The 20,742-nt window shown below is 33.7% G+C and overlaps 1 non-coding gene across 1 annotated transcript; it reads left to right on the top strand.

The window, feature by feature from the left end:
* Window positions 1-505: 505 nt before the first annotated feature.
* On the top strand, window positions 506-613 carry LOC123230224. The gene has a single exon (XR_006505036.1). It is a non-coding gene; the product is annotated as a small nucleolar RNA R71 (small nucleolar RNA).
* The last annotated feature ends 20,129 nt before the right edge of the window (window positions 614-20,742 follow it).

Raw genomic sequence — 20,742 nt, 5'->3', positions numbered from 1 at the left:
TTGGCACTTCATACTGTGGTCTTGCTTTATTTTGATTATTGGACCAAGAGAAATTTGGATAATTCCTCCACCCTAGATTATATGTGTTCAAATAAGGATTACTTCGTGCTCTTCCTTGATTCGACACATAATTGACTTGTTTCATATCATTAAATGCAAATGGATCTCCCTTTTGACATTTGCCTGTATCATGATAACCCTCACATAATTCACAGACCTACATGGATTGAACATCATTAAGACTCAACTAATCTAGCTTAGTAAATAATTTATCTACCTTTGCATTGGTTGTTGTAATAACATCAGTCCCATACACTCTAACTATTCTTCATAGTGTTGATCTTTTTGCAGACCATTAATAATTATCTGTGGCCATCTCCTTTATTGACTCATATGCCTCCTCAATTGAATTGCACATAAAATTCCCATTAACAGTTGCATCAATAGTAATTCATGTAGAATGATTCAACCTATTATAATATGTATGCACCACCAACCATTGAGGAAGTCCATGATAAGGGCACTTCCTTAAAAGGTCCTTGAAGCACTCCCATGTCTCATGTAATGTTTCCAACTCATATTGTTTAAAAGTGTTGATGTCATTCCTCAACATTGCTATTTTTGTAGGTGGAAAATATTTAGCTAAAATTTTTCAGCTTAATCGTCCCAAGTTGTTATGGTATGTGTAGGGAGAGAATGCAACCAAGTTTCAGCTCTATCTCTAAGTGAAAAAGAAAATAATCTTAACTTGATTAAATTATTTGATATCCTATTGTGTTTGAAAGTGTCAAAAATTTCCAAAAAACGACAATGTGAGCATTTGGACCCTCATTTAACAAACTATCAAAATGAATTGTGGTTTGAATCATCTGGATAATTTGTGACTTTATTTCAAAATTATTTGCTTCAATTGTTGGTCGTATGATGCTCAAGGTGGCCCGCTTGATTGAAGGTACAACAAATTCTTGTAATGCCTTTGCATTAGCACTAGCAACTCTAGCATTTTCAGCTCTAATTCTATCTTCCTCCACCCTTTCATGTTGTTGTCTTCATTCATTGCCATCTATGTTTGCTTGTCTAGCCCTTCTTTTAGCTTCTATTCTTTCCTTTCTTTCTCTATTCAATCTCCTACAGGTACATTCAATTTCAAGATTAATAGGTAATGGTTCCAAGTTTTGTGAACATCTCATACACCTATAATCAAAATGATGAAAATTTGTTCCAAATAATTAGCAAAAAAAAAATTATAAGGAAAAATCATTAAAGACAAAAAGTAATTCAATGTTGAAAAGAAATAAAATTACAAAAGGAAAGATTGTGCATATAAGTGAGAAAAAGTGAAGTTAAAAGAGAAAATAACAAAATGTTTTTTTAATCTAAACTAAAAAAAATTACTGTGAAAATTGAAAAATGCAAAAAAGAAAATACCCACTAAACACAAATTAAAAACACAAAAAAAAAATTCACACAAATAATAATAACATAAGATAAAAATAAGAAGAATAACAAAAAGCAATGACAACAAAAATAATGTTTAAATTAACAATAAAGGTAATTGGTATTGATATTAACAAAATCAATCCCCGGCAATGGCACCAAAACTTGATGGCAAAATTTGCAAATGTACGAAATCACTCAAGTAATATAATAGTGAGTTAAGAATCGTTTCTACATGTATTGTTTACGAAGTATCAAAATTGTTTTATCTCTATTATTATTTAAACTAACAAGAATTTGAATTTTTTATTTTATTGAATCCAAATAAATTGAAACTAAAATTAAATATGAGCCAATAAACACAAATTTAAAAAAAAAGTATCGCAAAATATTAAATAGCTACAAATAAACCAATATGAATATTTCATTGATAATTCTATTTTAATTATTTAGGTTATGGTTGAACATCTATAATTTCATTGATGTTCTCTACCAAGTCATATCAAATATATTAATTAAAACTTACTATTTTATTTTCCAACAACAATAATAAACTTTGATTAATTCATTAAGTTTTATAGTTATTCAATTGGGTCTACACAAGTCAAGTTATTTGGCTTTCGCTCTAAACTATCTTTTTATAGAGTTTAATGTCTAGATCTAATTACAAAACTTTCCTTCTAGTACTTTTTTACAATCACAAATCAATTGAATAGTAATCAAGTATTCAAAAGCATTAACATCAACATTAAACTCTTAATATGAAAATTAAAAAATAAACCGAAATTATTCCAAATATTTAAAATTTAACAAGCTACATCAAAGTAACATAGAAAAATAAATTTAGTTTATACTGAATTTAAAAATACTAAATTGCAAATATAAAAATTCATGACTGAAAAGAGAACAAAAAGAAGAAAAACTCTTCAATAATTCTTCATATCCAACCTTGATCACCTTCTGCCTCAAATTACATTCAATTCACTTGACTAGCTATCTCCTCTATATTTTTCAAATTCCTCTATGCATACTTGGCAAGAGTTCGATTTGAAATAGGAAGCAATTATGACATTTATGTAAAAGGATAAAATTCCTCCTATTCAAGTGCATAACACAATGCTTAAATGTAGCAATAGAATCTAATTTTCCTCCTCAGCAAGTTGTTATAGTGGACTTCCAACTAATTAGAAATAAGTTTTATCTTTCAACCCTCATTTTCTCCTCTTCACACATAAACTTTTCAATCTGCACATTATTTTATTTCCTTAATTCACCTAACACAATAACAATAAAACTAAGTCAAACAAAATAATTTATTAAAAACATAATCATAATTTAGATAAAAAAAATTAAAATTATATATAAAAATTCATTACATGAAACTCTATCTCATATTCATTATTATTTTTGGTGACCAAAAGACACTTTCGATGAGAGAACATGAGAGAAAGTAGAATTATGGCATCAAATCTTTTAGCAAAGGTGACCAAGTAAAGGTTGCATGATTTTTAATTTTGATGACAATAGGCTACCAATTTCTTTTGATTACGATTTTGGAAACCGTAGGCTTGTTTTGATATGTAATTTACTTTGATGATGATGAAATGATGGCTATCAAAATTTTATGATTAAATAGAATGAAAAATGGTGATATTGATAACGTGTTTAATAATAGCCAGGATATTGATGCTTAAATTGTTTATTTGTATTTATGGAAGACTTTCGGGATAAGAAATGTATGAAATATGGATATGGTAGCGAACAATAGCCATAGGTTATGTTTGTTTGGGAATTCCAACCAAAACAACCAAAATGCATTGCTCCAAATGAGATAGAATAGTCATTTATGGGACAACAACAATTGTTCCTCAATTAGATTAAGGGACTGATTCGTGATGGACAATTGTCCAAAAGAAATGTGTAGTCATTCATGCCACAAATGCTAGGACATGATGAATGTTTGTGTAGAAGATTGTATGACTATTCATTTAGACAAAATGACAAAATTACCCTTAGGTTATGAACATCTGCTAGGAAATAATGAATGTTTGTGTAGAAAATTGTATGATAGTTCATTTGAGAAAATAACAAAATTACCCTTAGGTTATGAACAACCTTGAATGAGAGAGTTAAAAGCCATTCTTAAAGCTAAACAGTTGTTTATGATTGTAAAAAGTTGAACGGTCTTTTCACAGATAGAACATGTGCTCGTAGAGCTATCCCATAAATATTTAAAGGACATTAAAGGTAGTTTGAAGCACCAAGAGGTGCTTGCGCGAGAATACAAGATAGGGCATGAGAGTTGTGAGTATGTATATGATAGATTAAAGCTAAAATGAGCCAAATATAAATTTTATATAGGCTTGAAATCATTATTTTAAAGAAAACATATCACTAAATTTTTATTTGAGAAATTATTTTCATGTCTTTTGAGCATTAGGATGATGAGTTTTAGGAGACAAAGATCCCGTAGAACATATGCGGGACATAGAGATCCTATGGATCATGTATGAGACATTGAAATCTTGTAGATAGAGATATTTTATGTCATCAATAATGATTTTTTCTCATAATGATTTTTTACAAGATGTTTTCTAGAAGTTTGTTGCAATGAGGCATTCGTGATATAGGCTATTCACCCATAGATAGGTGTTATACTCATAGAGAGGCGTTGGACCTATGTATCTATTATAAAAGAGTATATAGATTGCACACACACAGAGGTGTTTAGGAAAAGTTCATACATACTATAAACTATGATAGTCTGAGAGAATTGTATGGCAAAGATGTTGAATCTCTGTCTCAATCTAGTTCAATTGACACACTAATTTTGACTTCAACTATGTGTTCACCAAAATGATTTTCAAAATGATGTTTAACATGCATTTGCATTCCATATCATTATAGTGCAGGTCTATAGATATGCTCTAGATGACAAAAGAGAAAAGAATTAGGAATGAGAGATTAGATATGTGAAAAGGAACTAAGAGAAAGAATGTAGGATTAAAGACTCTTACTTAATGATTTTCACTTACTCCTTTCCTTTTATATTTTGCTAGTGACTGTGCAGCAACGTGTCAGCTAGCATTGAGCATGAAAGAGACTTACCTATGCTTGTTGACTCATTATAATTTATGTGGAAGATTATGTTATATATTTATGTATTTGATCTTTATGTTTTATATACGCACTTGGATATTGTGAATATGTTTTGACATCTTTTAACATTTTCTAATTATTTGGATATTTTATTTTATATAACAGTATTTATTGATTATGTTTATTTAGTGATATTGAAATTAAATATTTTTTTTATCATAAACTGATGGCCAATTGAAGTAGCATCACTCTCTAAAGGATAGGATTTTCAGAGAGGAATGTTATATTACTTCTAGGTATTTATAGGGATGGATTCGAGCTAAGTAGAGCTCAAACTTGACTTGACTTGAGTTTAGTCAAGCTCAAACTTGAGATTGTCGAACTCACTTTAAAGGTATTCAAGCTCGGCTTATTTGAAAAAAGTTAAGCTCTAGTTTGCCTCAAATTGAGTTTTGAGCCTAGTTTAATAGTAAAACTACATCATTTTAATGTATATTGGTCAAAGCAACATCATTTTAGTCAATTCGTATCAAAGTTTTTTAAGTTCATAAGCTTGGCAAACTGAACATCCCTAAAGCTTAAGCTTAAGCTTAAAAATATTGAATTCTCAAGCTTAAGCTCAAGTTTGTTCAAGCCGAGCTCAAACAAGCTCGACTCTGATCTACCTGTAGATATTTATATGAACATTAGTTCAAATTTTTATTTATTTGATGATTGTGCATTGTCTTTTGGTGTATTGAATGTATTTGATAAGTTTAAAGTGTATTTCAAAATCAAGATTGATATAAAGAACTAAAATGATAATTTTCTACTAGAAAAATACTAGGGGTTGGATAATAGTTTATGCATGGAAAGGGTTTTTGATATTTTATATATATGGGATTTTTTTATAATTTAAACATGTAGAGGTTAAGTGAAATATTTTACCATGTAAGGGTAAATTGTTATTTTCCAACATTCATAATGATGCAAAAAATGAAAAAATTTTAAGCAATTACATTTTTTAGATTATATAGATACTTTTAGATCTAAATTTTCTGATTATTTTAGTTACAAAATTATATATTACATTTATAAGATTAATCAACAAAATTAATTTTGTAAATGTTTTGGTTTGATATGGAGGGAAATAGATGATGATAGATGGAAAATAGAATGGAATACGTTGAAGGTAAAAAGAAAATAATAAAAATCCTTGCAAACATGATGTTTGAGGGATTAGTGTGATTAATAAGCCATGCTAACTGTAAGTAGAACCATATTAAAGTAGGCATGAAACTAGTAAAAAAGTCAAACAGTAAGAGGCCTATCAAGATTGTGGATAATGAAAATAATAATTGTCTTACTAGCCTTTTTCGGCAATTGAGAGAAGGCATTCTAATATATGTGATAAGTACCCTTAAATCGAGTAATACATCTTCTGAAACCATCAACATTGATGTTCAATAGTCACATATTGATGTATTAAACAACGATGGTTTACAAAGGGTTAAGCATGTCAAGTTACGTATCAATCAAAATGTTAATGAGAAAGAGATGGCAAATACACACGATGTTGATATATTGAAAATTGTAGAGAATTAGGTACATAGAAAAAAAGAAAAAGTTTTGAATTGGGGTGACTTTGACTATGGTGATGAAATGGATGATATTCTTATTGAGCACTTTGTGTTTTAAGGGAAGATTATGTTAATTATGGTATTAAAGGTACATGTAGTTTCCAAGGTGCAAATTTGGTTAACATTAATGTACCACCAAAGGTCGGGAAAATTTCATTAACTATCTTTTTTGCCTAACTAGCCATCAATGTCTAATGCCTAAGGAACAGTGAGTAACACATATTGATCTTTCAAAGTGGATGACATTATCTCAAACAAAGACTATTCGCAAGATGTAGACAAACGACATGCTTTAAAATATAGATATAAATATAAAGGTTATAAATCCACAAAATCTAGATAGGAAATTAAATTACTTCATGAACAATATAGATGACATGCACGATTGATAAGGTTTGAATGTTGTGATTATTTTCAACTATGTTGTATGGACACTCTCTATGCTTATTTGATAAATTAAATAATGATGCATCATAGACAAGCAAGGGCTCATGCATTTTGCAAATATTGAAAACAATATTTGTAATGGTTGATCATATATATCGACCGAAAGAAATCATTATCAACATGGCTTATAGGTTTAAATTTGATATATTATATATGCAGGCATGGAAGGCAAAAAATTGGGCACTACAAGCATTATGAGGTATATTGGATTATTCATTCATGTTATTACTCGATTACTACTAGAATTTAGTGCTTTATAACCTAGGATGATCTCACATTGATACAAACAATGAACAACGATTCTATTTGAGCATTCTAAAGTAACATTCACCTAGTAATTTGCATTAATGGTACCTTCTTAAATTGTAGATATTTAATAGTCTAATTTACCCATTGGCTTTTAGCATAGAAGGCAAGGAAGAAACCGATTTTGGACTTCGTTCCTTAGCAAATTAAGAGATTGTATTAGTCTAGTATTAGAGTTAGAAATAATTTCATATCGATATACAAGTATTATAGTTGCGGTTGCTAATGTATTCCTATATGCACAACATGGTTGTTGTTGTCATCACTTAAAGTCAAACATTAAAGTAAAATACAAAAAAAAAAAAAAAAATAGGGGTTGTATTGGAAAGCTACCAAGGCTTATGGAATACTAGATTTCCAAAATGCAATGAAGGCACTCTATAGTATCATTCTTAATGTGGGATTAAACATTTATAACATAGGTTATTAGTGATGGTCAAAAACATATTTTCCATGTCTACAATATAATATCATGACTACTAGCACGTTGAGCTAGTCATTGTACTTTTCAAGTACTCTCAAGGGTTGGCAATTACAACGTTTGTTGAGTTTATTAGATGCACTCTACAAAATTGGTTATATGGGAGAAGAATGATACCTATAAACATATCATTCTTCATAGCTATTATGATTTTGATTTATAACTTATAATTACTCCTTGTGCTAACATTTTCAATGACATTCAGACTTACAATTGATTGTACCAATCATATAACTCCCCTAGGTTGAGGATAAGATCACAAGTCACGTGTAAAAGTTTGTAAACATGATTGTTCACCTAATTACTCTACACTAGGACAAGGCTCTCAACTGTGGTTAGAAAACACGATTGGTTTGACCTAATGGAGTGTAAATGCACATGTTATAAGTTTTAGCTTTTGGAAATTCATTACACACATGTCGGCGTAATAGCAAATGTTATGAATATGTCTTACTATTATCAATGGGTGCATTTCTCTTACAACACCACAACTCATCAAGTGGTTTATGCTAAAATTGCTAGTCTATTTAGGGGTCAATCAAAGTAGATTCATGCATAGGATGATTGAGTTATTCTTCCACCTGTGATCGATCGTTGATGAGCTGGATGTTCATCAAGTCATAACTTAATTCATCCTCTTGTTGATGATATGCAATAATGGTTTTATAGTCAATGTCAACAACCTAGTCATAAGAGACCAAATTAAAAAGTCTGACACCAATTCTAACTTATTCATCATCACATTCTTTTAGAAAATGTATCAATGGGAGTTCCTCACATACCATGGAGTGACGACTAGCATCTTTCTGTTTTATGTTAGGCGAAAGGACTATTTTATATGTAATATTAAAAATAAACTTAAATTTGATTTTATTTTTTCCCCTAAACCCTAAAAACTAATAATTTTTTTCAACCCAAGTTTTCAAAAATAGCATTTTTCCCCCTAGGGTTTCTAATTTTTCATATTCAATTTTTCAGTGACATCTCTTCCTCTCTGACGACCTCTAAGCGACGTCTTTTCTTCTTCGACACAACCTCTTTCTTGCGGTCCTCCTCAGCATTATCATTGACAAAGACAAGGTCTTCGTCGATGACGACACCGAGAAGAATTGCCAAAATGAGGCTACACTAAAGAGGAAAATACGTCACCTGAATGTCATCGAAGAGGAAGAAATGTTGTCAAAAAATTGAATATGAAAAATTGGAAACCCTGGGGGGGAAAATTTTGTTTTTGAAAACTTAGATTAAGGGAAAATTGTTAGTTTTTAGGGTTTAAGGGGGAAATGATATAACTAATAGACTCAGTTAATTTTAACTGTCCATGGGTGGACAAAAGAGATTTTCAAAATTAACGAGGAAAAACTTAAGGAAACAACATACTTTAGGTGGAAGTAGTCCTTTGGCCTTTATGTTATTATTATTATTGTGGTTTTTATGCACAAATTGTTACAATTATGATTATGTCATGAATGTAAGTCTATGTTAAAGCATTTCATATAATTGTAATATTAATAATAAGTGAGAGTGAAACCATGAGGATGTTATCTCGAGAAAGTGAAAGTAAGATATTGTTAACCACAATAAATGATTGAATATTGTATCTCATTAACTAATTTTTTTTTAATATTTCATTGACTTATATTGTTATATGTTGAATGCTATTGTTGATGAGATATTGAAAGATTGATATATTAATATCTGACAACAAAAAATACAATTGTTGCATAATACCATGTACATATCCACTAACACAATATGCATATACATGTCAATCAGTTTGGCCAAAAAAAAAAAAAAACAGGGTCAAGTATATCCGAAGATATACTACAAACTCGTTATGAAAGTTTAGTAGTTGATCAAGTGCAAGACACTCCTTGAATCACAATATGAAAACATCAAAATCCTCTAAGCTAGTCGCTTATTGGGGAACATTGATAATCCAATGTAACGTCAATGGATCACAATAGTATGCACATCTAGAATCCACTCAACATGATGTGCCCCCAAGCAAATGTGGGATCCCTGTCATGTGTGGAGACGTCTTGTCACAGTACCTCTTTGGATTCTCATTGTAACTCTTCATAAAGTCATACATAGTGATTAACCATTGAAGTAGGTCAACTTCACCACAAACCCAACATTCATAGTCAAAATTGATTAGAATGTAAACCTACAAACATAAAATAATTATCCATGAAAGGGTCATGTATAATTACAAAAATACTTAATAGAAAACACCAATGAAACTTCAAATCTGGATTATTACCTTATCTACAACACTCCATGCCCTATAATGTTTGTCGTCAATGGTCCATTGTATCAAATCTATGAAGAAAGAAGGTCATACGTAAATCTAGCCATAAATCAGTGTCGGAAATATAAATTGGGCTTACAAATGTGTAGATTGAAACCCATATTACATAAAACCAATTGGCTTATGTTAAGGTCCAATCCACAACACTTATATACCACTCATTTTACTTAAGTTTATTAGATGTGGGACTCTTCTTTATTTGAGTCCTCAACACCCCCGCTTAAGTGCAAGTACCTAGGCTGTTAGACCTGCCTTTCGGCTCAGCCGATTCTTGGCTGGGTGCGTTGTCACTTGTATCCAGGAACACTTAGGCTGTTAAACCCGCCGTTTGGCTCGCGCTCTGATACCATGTCGAGACTTTCCTATTACTACTATTTAGTTAAGAAGTTATTATAGAAGCCAAACCCTAGATCATGAGATTAAGTCAGAGACGAGAGAGAGCAAATGAAAAGAGAAGAAAAATCTGGAAGAATAAGAAAAATGTTTTTATTAGAAAATGAACAGAGTAAGTACGATCCAAATATTTGCACAGGTTTTTATAGTCAAGGGGCACAATTACAGTTTGCCCCTTGGCCATTTACAAAAGAGCAGCAAAGCATAGAAATATTACAAGTTTGCATCAAGGCACAGACACATTACAGAATTACATTTTCACCCTTACATGACAACATCCTCCCTTAAACTCAACCTTCTCTACTTTCCAATAGTACTCCAACATCCCCCTGTAAACTTGACTTTCTTCAGACTTCAAGAGTTCTTTAGTGGCAGGTAGCGAAACAGATGGCATCTTTCAGTTTGGACAGTAATAGTTCCTTTCCTCTCTTTCTTTTTTTTTTCAATTTATTTATTTTTTCTCTCCTTTTTTTCTTTTTAAATCATTTTTTTTTTCTCTCTTTTTTTTTCATTTGTTTTCTTTTCTTTCTTCTCTCCTTTTTTTTTTTAAATCAATTTTTTTCATTTGTTTTCTTTTCTTTCTTCTCTCCTTTTTTTTTTTAATCAATTTTTTTTTCATTTGTTTTCTTTTCTTTCTTCTCTCCTTTCGTTTTTTTTTTTTTTTTTTTTAAGATTGAAGAATTAGAGAGATATACCTGACTCATGGCTTGAGACTGCACTTCTGATTTCCCTAGTGCATCCTAGAATTTCAAGAAACAGCACAACAAAATGGTTAAAACAAGCGAATCACACATGGAGAAAGTACCCTTCTTTTGAATGATAACATTTCTGCCTTAGAGTCTTCACCTGTACTTGAAAGGTTGCATTAGTAACAAGGAATTTAACAACAAAAAAAATAGGTAAGATCACAAATTAGTGTTAGGCAGCAGCCCAAGATCTAATCATTGCAGTAGCACTGGATGCTAGTGTTATCTCACTATGCAATCTCCTTATTCTAAACTATCCATATTATGTATGAGAAATTGTGTACAATAACCAATACATGACCAACACCAATGGCTATGTGAAATTGAACAATTCAGTGTTATTTATTTATTTTTAAAAATATCAAAGACACTAGAAAAGATAACACATGCTTCAACACCAAGTTAACCAAGATTCAAAACATCTCTGATACCATGACGGAAATATAAATTGGGCTTACAAGTGTGTAGATTGAAACCTATGTTACACAAAACCAATTGGCTTATGTTAAGGTCCAATCCACAACACTTATATACCACTCATTTTACTTAAGTTTATTAGATGTGGGACTCTTCTTTATTTGAGTCCTCAACACCCCCGCTTAAGTGCAAGCACCTAGGCTGTTAGACCTGCCTTTCGGTTTAACCGATTTTTGGCTCGGTGCATTGTCACTTATATTAACGGAAATATAAATTGGGCTTACAAGTGTGTAGATTGAAACCCATGTTACACAAAACCAATTGGCTTATGTTAAGGTCCAATCCACAACACTTATATACCACTCATTTTACTTAAGTTTATTAGATGTGGGACTCTTCTTTATTTGAGTCCTCAACACCCCCGCTTAAGTGCAAGCACCTAGGCTGTTAGACCTGCCTTTCGGTTTAACCGATTTTTGGCTCGGTGCATTGTCACTTATATCCAGGAACACTTAGGCTGTTAAACCTGCCGTTTGGCTCGTGCTCTGATACCATGCTGAGACTTTCCTATTACTACTATTTAGTTAAGAAGTTATTATAGAAGCCAAACCCTAGATCATGAGATTAAGTCAGAGACGAGAGAGAGCAAATGAAAAGAGAAGAAAAATCTGGAAGAATAAGAAAAATGTTTTTATTAGAAAATGAACAGAGTAAGTACGATCCAAATATTTGCACAGGTTTTTATAGTCAAGGGGCACAATTACAGTTTGCCCCTTGGCCATTTACAAAAGAGCAGCAAAGCATAGAAATATTACAAGTTTGCATCAAGGCACAGACACATTACAGAATTACATTTTCACCCTTACATGACAACATCCTCCCTTAAACTCAACCTTCTCTACTTTCCAATAGTACTCCAACATCCCCCTGTAAACTTGACTTTCTTCAGACTTCAAGAGTTCTTTAGTGGCAGGTAGCGAAACAGATGGCATCTTTCAGTTTGGACAGTAATAGTTCCTTTCCTCTCTTTCTTTTTTTTTTCAATTTATTTTTTTTTTTCTCTCCTTTTTTTCTTTTTAAATCATTTTTTTTTTCTCTCTTTTTTTTTCATTTGTTTTCTTTTCTTTCTTCTCTCCTTTTTTTTTTTTTAAATCAATTTTTTTCATTTGTTTTCTTTTCTTTCTTCTCTCCTTTTTTTTTTAATCAATTTTTTTTTCATTTGTTTTCTTTTCTTTCTTCTCTCTTTTCGTTTTTTTTTTTTTTTTAAGATTGAAGAATTAGAGAGATATACCTGACTCATGGCTTGAGACTGCACTTCTGATTTCCCTAGTGCATCCTAGAATTTCAAGAAACAGCACAACAAAATGGTTAAAACAAGCGAATCACACATGGAGAAAGTACCATTCTTTTGAATGATAACATTTCTGCCTTAGAGTCTTCACCTGTACTTGAAAGGTTGCATTAGTAACAAGGAATTTAACAACAAAAAAAATAGGTAAGATCACAAATTAGTGTTAGGCAGCAGCCCAAGATCTAATCATTGCAGTAGCACTGGATGCTAGTGTTATCTCACTATGCAATCTCCTTATTCTAAACTATCCATATTATGTATGAGAAATTGTGTACAATAACCAATACATGACCAGCACCAATGGCTATGTGAAATTGAACAATTCAGTGTTATTTATTTATTTTTAAAAATATCAAAGACACTAGAAAAGATAACACATGCTTCAACACCAAGTTAACCAAGATTCAAAACATTCACATTCACATTCAGTGAAAACATTCTCATTCAGTAAGAAAGCAAACACCAAAGTTTAGACAAACAGGATGCTTGAGACAAACAGGATAACACATGCTTCAACACCAAGTTAACCAAGATTCAAAACATTCACATTTACATTCAGTGAAACATTCTCATTCAGTGAGAAAGCAAACACCAAAGTTTAGACAAACAGGATGCTTAAGACATAATAGAGAGAAGAGAAACCAAACAAGATGCCTGAGAGAAAACAATCACATTCAAACTGAATCAAACACTAAAATTCAGTTTGAAACAACCACCAGATACCAATTTTATACCACCAGTTTAGAATAATACTCAGACAGTATTATTTAAAGAACCAAATTCATTCAGATACCACCCTCAGACTCAAAAGTGTAGACAAATTATTAAATGCAAGATACACAAAAAAAACTCATTGCCAGAGACACAGCCTGCAGATAACTACATATTCAGATACAGACTATTGGGGACATACACACACAAACAGAACAGAAATTTCACTAACTGTCATAAATTCAGCCAACAAACAATTATCCAGTTTTAATAGCACAATACACATTTAAGTCAGATCGAAGTCTTTCAAATTTATGGGCAGGTAGAGCCTTTGTTAAGATGTCAGCTTTTTGATACTCAGTTGGCACATATTGTATGACAACATTTTTTGCATTTACTTGGTCTCTTATATAATGGGCATCAATTTCAATATGTTTAGTTCTGGCATGAAACACTGGATTAGAAGATAAAGCATTTGCACTCTGATTATCACACCAAATGATGGGTGGAGTGAGAAAGTTCAGACCAAGTTCTGTGAATAAAGTCCTAATCCAAGCCACTTCAGTGGCTGTGTGTGTGAGTGCTCTGTATTCAGCCTCTGTGGAGGACAAAGCAACTACCTTTTGCTTCTTAGAGCACCATTGAACCAAATTGGTCCCAAGAAACAGACAATAACCTGTGGTGGATCTCCTATCATGCAGGCTGCTAGCCCAGTCAGAATCTGAGTAGCACTCTAATTGGAGATTTGAGTGTGTGTGAAAAAATAGACCATAGTTTAAAGTGCCTTTGATATATCTTAACACTCGTTTGCAGGCTTTCCATAGCAAGTGAGTGGGAGTCTGAAGAAACTGGCTAAGTTTGTTGACAGAATAGGAAATGTCAGGTCTAGTTAAGGTCAAATATTGAAGGGCTCCTATTAGGCTTCTGTAAAGTGCAGGTTGTTCAAATGGTTCACTATCTTCAGGAAAAAGTTTGGCATCTGTGCCTATGGGAGTGATGCAGGGCTTGCAGTCTTGCATATTAGCCTTAACCAAAATATCCATGGCATATTTAGTTTGACACAAATGTAGACCAGTAGAGGATCTAATAACTTCAAACCCAAGGAAGAAATGGAGAGATCCTAGGTCTTTCAAAGCAAATTGACAATTTAACTGAGAAATAATTTTCTCAACAAGAGGAGTGTTATTTCCAGTTAATAGGATGTCATCAACATATACCAAAACATAAACAATGACTTGATCTAACTTGTATATGAAGAGGCTAGTATCTGCAACAGAAGGGACAAAGCCCCAGGTTAACAAAGCAGACTTTAATTTCTCAAACCAAGCCCTGGGAGCTTGCTTAAGACCATATAAGGCCTTGTTCAGTTTGCAAACAAGTTTAGTGTTTGAGGTGTTGCTAGTGAAGCCTTCAGGTTGGTTCATGTAGACTATTTCAGACAAATCCCCATTTAAAAAGGCATTATTGACATCAATCTGCCTAATATCCCAGTTATAGCTCACTGCCACACTCAAAATAACTCTAATGGTTGCAGACTTAACAACTGGACTAAATGTTTCAAAGTAGTCCACTCCAGGGGTTTGTTGAAACCCCTTAGCAACTAACCTAGCCTTATACCTCTGAACTGTCCCATTTGGATTATGTTTAACTTTAAAGACCCACTTGCAGCCAACTACATGCATATTATTTGACCAAGGAACAAGAGTCCAGGTGTTGTTTGACACAAGGGCATCATATTCAGACTGCATAGCCTGCTTCCAATCAGGATCTTGTAAGGCTTCTATGACTGACTTTGGTTCAGGTTTAGATGAAGATGTAATAAGTGCATTAAGACACAAAGGAAGAGTGTGTCTAGTGACTATTGATGTAATGCACTGTTTGGGTTTAGGCAGTTTTCCAGTTTTGCTTCTGGTCAGCATAGGGTGAATATTGGAAACCGAAGAAACACCTAGAGGTTCTGTAGAGGTGGTAGGGATATTTAACTGTTGTGCAGAGGATTGTTGTAAAGTTTCAGAAGTATGTAAACTTTCAGTTGCAACCTGAGTAAAACTTAGTGGAGGGGAGTTAATGTTGCTCTCTGAAGTATCTTGAACAACATTTGAGTTGCCAAGTAAACCAACTTCAGGGGAGCATGTTGATGTGGGACCAATTGTAACATTTGAATGATTTTTCACAAAGGTATTGAGTGAATTGTAAGGTGGAAATCTAAAGGTGTGAATGGATTCTTGTGCATCTATGGTATGTGAGAGTGATTGTGATGAAGTTAAGGTTTGTTTAAATTTTGAATCATGAAGAAATGGAAATTCTGTTTCATTAAACTTGACACTTTGAACAACATAGACTCTCCCTGTGACGGACATACATTTATAGCCTTTATGGCAAAGACTATAGCCTATAAAGACACACTTTTCAGTGTGAAAACTGAACTTATGAGAGTGATAAGGTCTTAAGTAAGGGTAAGCAGCACACCCAAACACTTTAAGTGTTGTGTAATTTGGTGACTTTTGAAACAAAATCTGAAATGGTGACTGAAATTGCAATACAGTATAAGGTAATCTATTACTGAGATAAACAGAAGTTTGAAAGGCCAACCACCAGAACTTTAGAGGCATACCACTACGGGCCAAGAGAGTTAACCCACTCTCAACAATTTGTCTATGCTTGCGTTCAGCTCTACCATTCTGTTGGTGTGTGTGAGGACAGGGGTGTCTAAACAGAATACCATGATTAGCTAAGTACTGAGCTAAAGGCCTATATTCTCCTCCCCAATCAGATTGAACACATTTGACTCTAGCATTGAACTGTCTTTCAACAAGCTTGTGAAAGATTTTGAATGTATTAGTTGTTTCAGACTTAACTTTCAATGGAAATATCCATGTGAATCGACTGTAATCATCAACAAAGTGGATATAGTACCTATATCCTTCTGATGACAGAATAGGTGAGGGTCCCCAAATATCAGTGTGAATAAGTTCAAGAGGTTGTGTTGCCCTAGAGCTAGAGGGAGGAAAGGTGTTCTGTTTGAGTTTACCATACTGACAAGCTGAGCAGAAAGTTTTATTGGTTGAGTAAGTGTGTGAAGGATTGATAATTTTAAGAATTGATGACACAATTTTAGTGTGTGGGTGTCCTAGCCTGTTATGCCATAGATCATAAACTGACAAATTATTGTAAGAAGAATCAACACATGTTGCTTTATTATTGTCACCAGTAGTACAGTTCTTATTATTAACAGAATTTAAAGCAACAATTTGAGAAGAATTTCCAGTAGTGCAGTTATACAAGAGGCAATCATGTTTGACAACATTACAATTATTATCATTCAATGCAATTCTTTTCTGGACAAGCTTAGGAAGAGTCAGCTTGTAGAGGCCATCTTTAAGGGTTCCCTGCAACAGGATAGTCTGACTTAGCTTATCTTTAATAACACATTTGTCAGCTGAGAATTCAACTAACACATTATTATCTTTGGTGATTTTGGATATGCTAAGTAAGTTTCTGGTGATACGAGGAACACAAAGAACATTTTTGAGGTAAACTGCTTTATTATGAATGAAGCTAGGTATGGACAGTTGACCAGTATGAGATATAGCAAGATTCTCACCATTTCCTACTTGTAATTGGTCATTCCCTTGATAGGTAGAAGCAGTTGCAAGCTGAGCAGGATCAGATGTAACATGATCAGTAGCCCCTGAGTCCATGAACCAGGAACCATCTTGTACAACTGAAGGTGTGGCTACAGGTGTATTGGATATTCTTGGGGATAGTGTAGAAGAAGATCTAATTGAGTTGGTGTGAGGAGTATGTAAATGATGGGTAAGATATGCTTGATGATTACTATTAGGAATGGGATTTGTATAATAGGCAGGAGGAGAAGGAACATTGTATTGTGTATTTGAAGCAGGTATTGGATTGTTATGGGCATTGTTGTATTGTGTGGTAGGACCAACCATTGAATTGTTCTGAATAGTATGATCATATGGTGTGTAATGTGAAGAATGGACAGGTATGTTGTTGAAAGGGGTAGTAGTAGGTAGAACACTATTGAAAGAGGAACCAACAGGCCTAGTGTAGAATTGTGGCATGACATTTTGTAGATTGTAGTTGGAGTTGTATCTGTGGTAGCATTGTAAAGCCATGTGTCCAGGTTTGTTACACACCTGGCAGATTACTCTGCCTCTGCCGACACCCCTACCTCTACCTCTAATGGGGCCAGAGATAGTTTGATAAGAAGAAGGATAGGTTGGTTGAGTGTTAAGGGGTTGAACTTGACTATAGTAAGGTGAAGGAAAATTGCTATAACTACATGGTTGAGACGGATAGACTAAAGGCCCAGGTGTAAAAGACTTATCCAGAGAGGAAGACTGTGAGGACTTAACAGAGAGCGATTGCTGATTAGGATCAGAGTGGACGCCTAAGACAGTGGATCCAGTGGGTTTATCTAAAGATTTTATAACACTGGCTGAATGAGCCCCATGAAAATCTAAGGATATACTAGTGTTGTGAGACTGTTGAGCTCTAGCTAACCTTAACTCATGTTTCTGAAGAAGATATTGAGCATCCTGAAGAGTTGGTTTGTCATACCTAGACTCAATTCTAGAATTTAAAGTTACAACTGCAGAATCATACTCTGAGTCAAGGCCATCCAGAATATGGCTTAAAAGCTCATCATCACTAATGTTGTGTCCTCCAGAAAGAAGTATCTCAGCATACTCTTTCATCTTATCAAAGTAGTCAGTGATATTCATATTATTTTTCCTAGTGGTTTGCAACAAACTTTTGACATGCAACAACTGAGACTTAGATTCAAACAAAAATTCATGTTCAAGCGTACTCCAAAGTTCATGTGCATGTTGACATTTAGAGATGACTCTAAACATGCTTGCAGAAATTGAAGAAAGCAGCCAACTTACCAGCTGTTTATCAATTTTCTGCCAGAGGTCATAGTCAGGATTAGGTTTCTGTGTAACTGCAGGATCACCAAGCATTTGAACATGAATAAAAGGGGCAGGACAACTAGAGAGACCTAACAAGTGTTTATCTATACCATGGGCTCCGACAGAGAAGAGGACTTGAGATCTCCAGAAACTGAAATTGGTCTTATCAAGTTTAGGAGTGATAGATTGAAGGCTAGAGGAAAAGGTTTGTGAATTTAGGACATTGGAATTGGATTGACTGCCTTCAGCAGCAGAGTTAGGTGAGTTTTCCATGATTAGAGGGCAATGAGATATCAGCAGTTTAAACAATGAACACTTTAATTCTTCCTAGGATACAGAACATAGAGAATAAAGATATATTACTAGTTTGAATGAGACAAAGGATTAATCAAACAACGAAAAAAAACTGGAAGCAAACACAATCGATTTAACATGCACAAAAGAAAGCAGACAAAAGTGATACAACTTCAAAAAACGAATGAAATATCACAGATCATGAAACATTGAAACACCACAACCAAAAAAAAACTTAGATCAAAACACAATACGGCCATACAAACATTATCAAAGCCAATATATGATGAACAGTGATCGAGATAGAAATTTCTAACTCAAAAAAAAATTACAGATCTGTAGACAAAATACCAGAATAAAGCCCTAATAGATCATATACATTTCAGATCTACACATATAAAGCCAATCTAACTAAGCAGTAAAAGGAAACAAAATCAAATAACTAAACATAACTACTTTCACCAGATATTAGCAGATCACTAATGAATAGATGCTGAGAGAGATACTGACCACAAACTTCCACAAGATTGACTTTCGAATCTGCGTTACCTTTCGTCTCCAAGACTCATGACGTTAGTCTGTCGCTCTGATACCATGACGGAAATATAAATTGGGCTTACAAGTGTGTAGATTGAAACCCATGTTACACAAAAACAATGACTTGATCTAACTTGTATATGAAGAGGCTAGTATCTGCAACAGAAGGGACAAAGCCCCAGGTTAACAAAGCAGACTTTAATTTCTCAAACCAAGCCCTGGGAGCTTGCTTAAGACCATATAAGGCCTTGTTCAGTTTGCAAACAAGTTTAGTGTTTGAGGTGTTGCTAGTGAAGCCTTCAGGTTGGTTCATGTAGACTATTTCAGACAAATCCCCATTTAAAAAGGCATTATTGACATCAATCTGCCTAATATCCCAGTTATAGCTCACTGCCACACTCAAAATAACTCTAATGGTTGCAGACTTAACAACTGGACTAAATGTTTCAAAGTAGTCCACTCCAGGGGTTTGTTGAAACCCCTTAGCAACTAACCTAGCCTTATACCTCTGAACTGTCCCATTTGGATTATGTTTAACTTTAAAGACCCACTTGCAGCCAACTACATGCATATTATTTGACCAAGGAACAAGAGTCCAGGTGTTGTTTGACACAAGGGCATCATATTCAGACTGCATAGCCTGCTTCCAATCAGGATCTTGTAAGGCTTCTATGACTGACTTTGGTTCAGGTTTAGATGAAGATGTAATAAGTGCATTAAGACACAAAGGAAGAGTGTGTCTAGTGACTATTGATGTAATGCACTGTTTGGGTTTAGGCAGTTTTCCAGTTTTGCTTCTGGTCAGCATAGGGTGAATATTGGAAACCGAAGAAACACCTAGAGGTTCTGTAGAGGTGGTAGGGATATTTAACTGTTGTGCAGAGGATTGTTGTAAAGTTTCAGAAGTATGTAAACTTTCAGTTGCAACCTGAGTAAAACTTAGTGGAGGGGAGTTAATGTTGCTCTCTGAAGTATCTTGAACAACATTTGAGTTGCCAAGTAAACCAACTTCAGGGGAGCATGTTGATGTGGGACCAATTGTAACATTTGAATGATTTTTCACAAAGGTATTGAGTGAATTGTAAGGTGGAAATCTAAAGGTGTGAATGGATTCTTGTGCATCTATGGTATGTGAGAGTGATTGTGATGAAGTTAAGGTTTGTTTAAATTTTGAATCATGAAGAAATGGAAATTCTGTTTCATTAAACTTGACACTTTGAACAACATAGACTCTCCCTGTGACGGACATACATTTATAGCCTTTATGGCAAAGACTATAGCCTATAAAGACACACTTTTCAGTGTGAAAACTGAACTTATGAGAGTGATAAGGTCTTAAGTAAGGGTAAGCAGCACACCCAAACACTTTAAGTGTTGTGTAATTTGGTGACTTTTGAAACAAAATCTGAAATGGTGACTGAAATTGCAATACAGTAGAAGGTAATCTATTACTGAGATAAACAGAAGTTTGAAAGGCCAACCACCAGAACTTTAGAGGCATACCACTATGGGCCAAGAGAGTTAACCCACTCTCAACAATTTGTCTATGCTTGCGTTCAGCTCTACCATTCTGTTGGTGTGTGTGAGGACAGGGGTGTCTAAACAGAATACCATGATTAGCTAAGTACTGAGCTAAAGGCCTATATTCTCCTC

This window comes from Mangifera indica, chromosome 11, assembly GCF_011075055.1.
Source record: "Mangifera indica cultivar Alphonso chromosome 11, CATAS_Mindica_2.1, whole genome shotgun sequence".
Lineage (NCBI taxonomy): Eukaryota > Viridiplantae > Streptophyta > Magnoliopsida > Sapindales > Anacardiaceae > Mangifera > Mangifera indica.
Note: the sequence above shows the minus strand (reverse complement) of the source record. Positions and strands in the feature narration are given on the sequence as shown.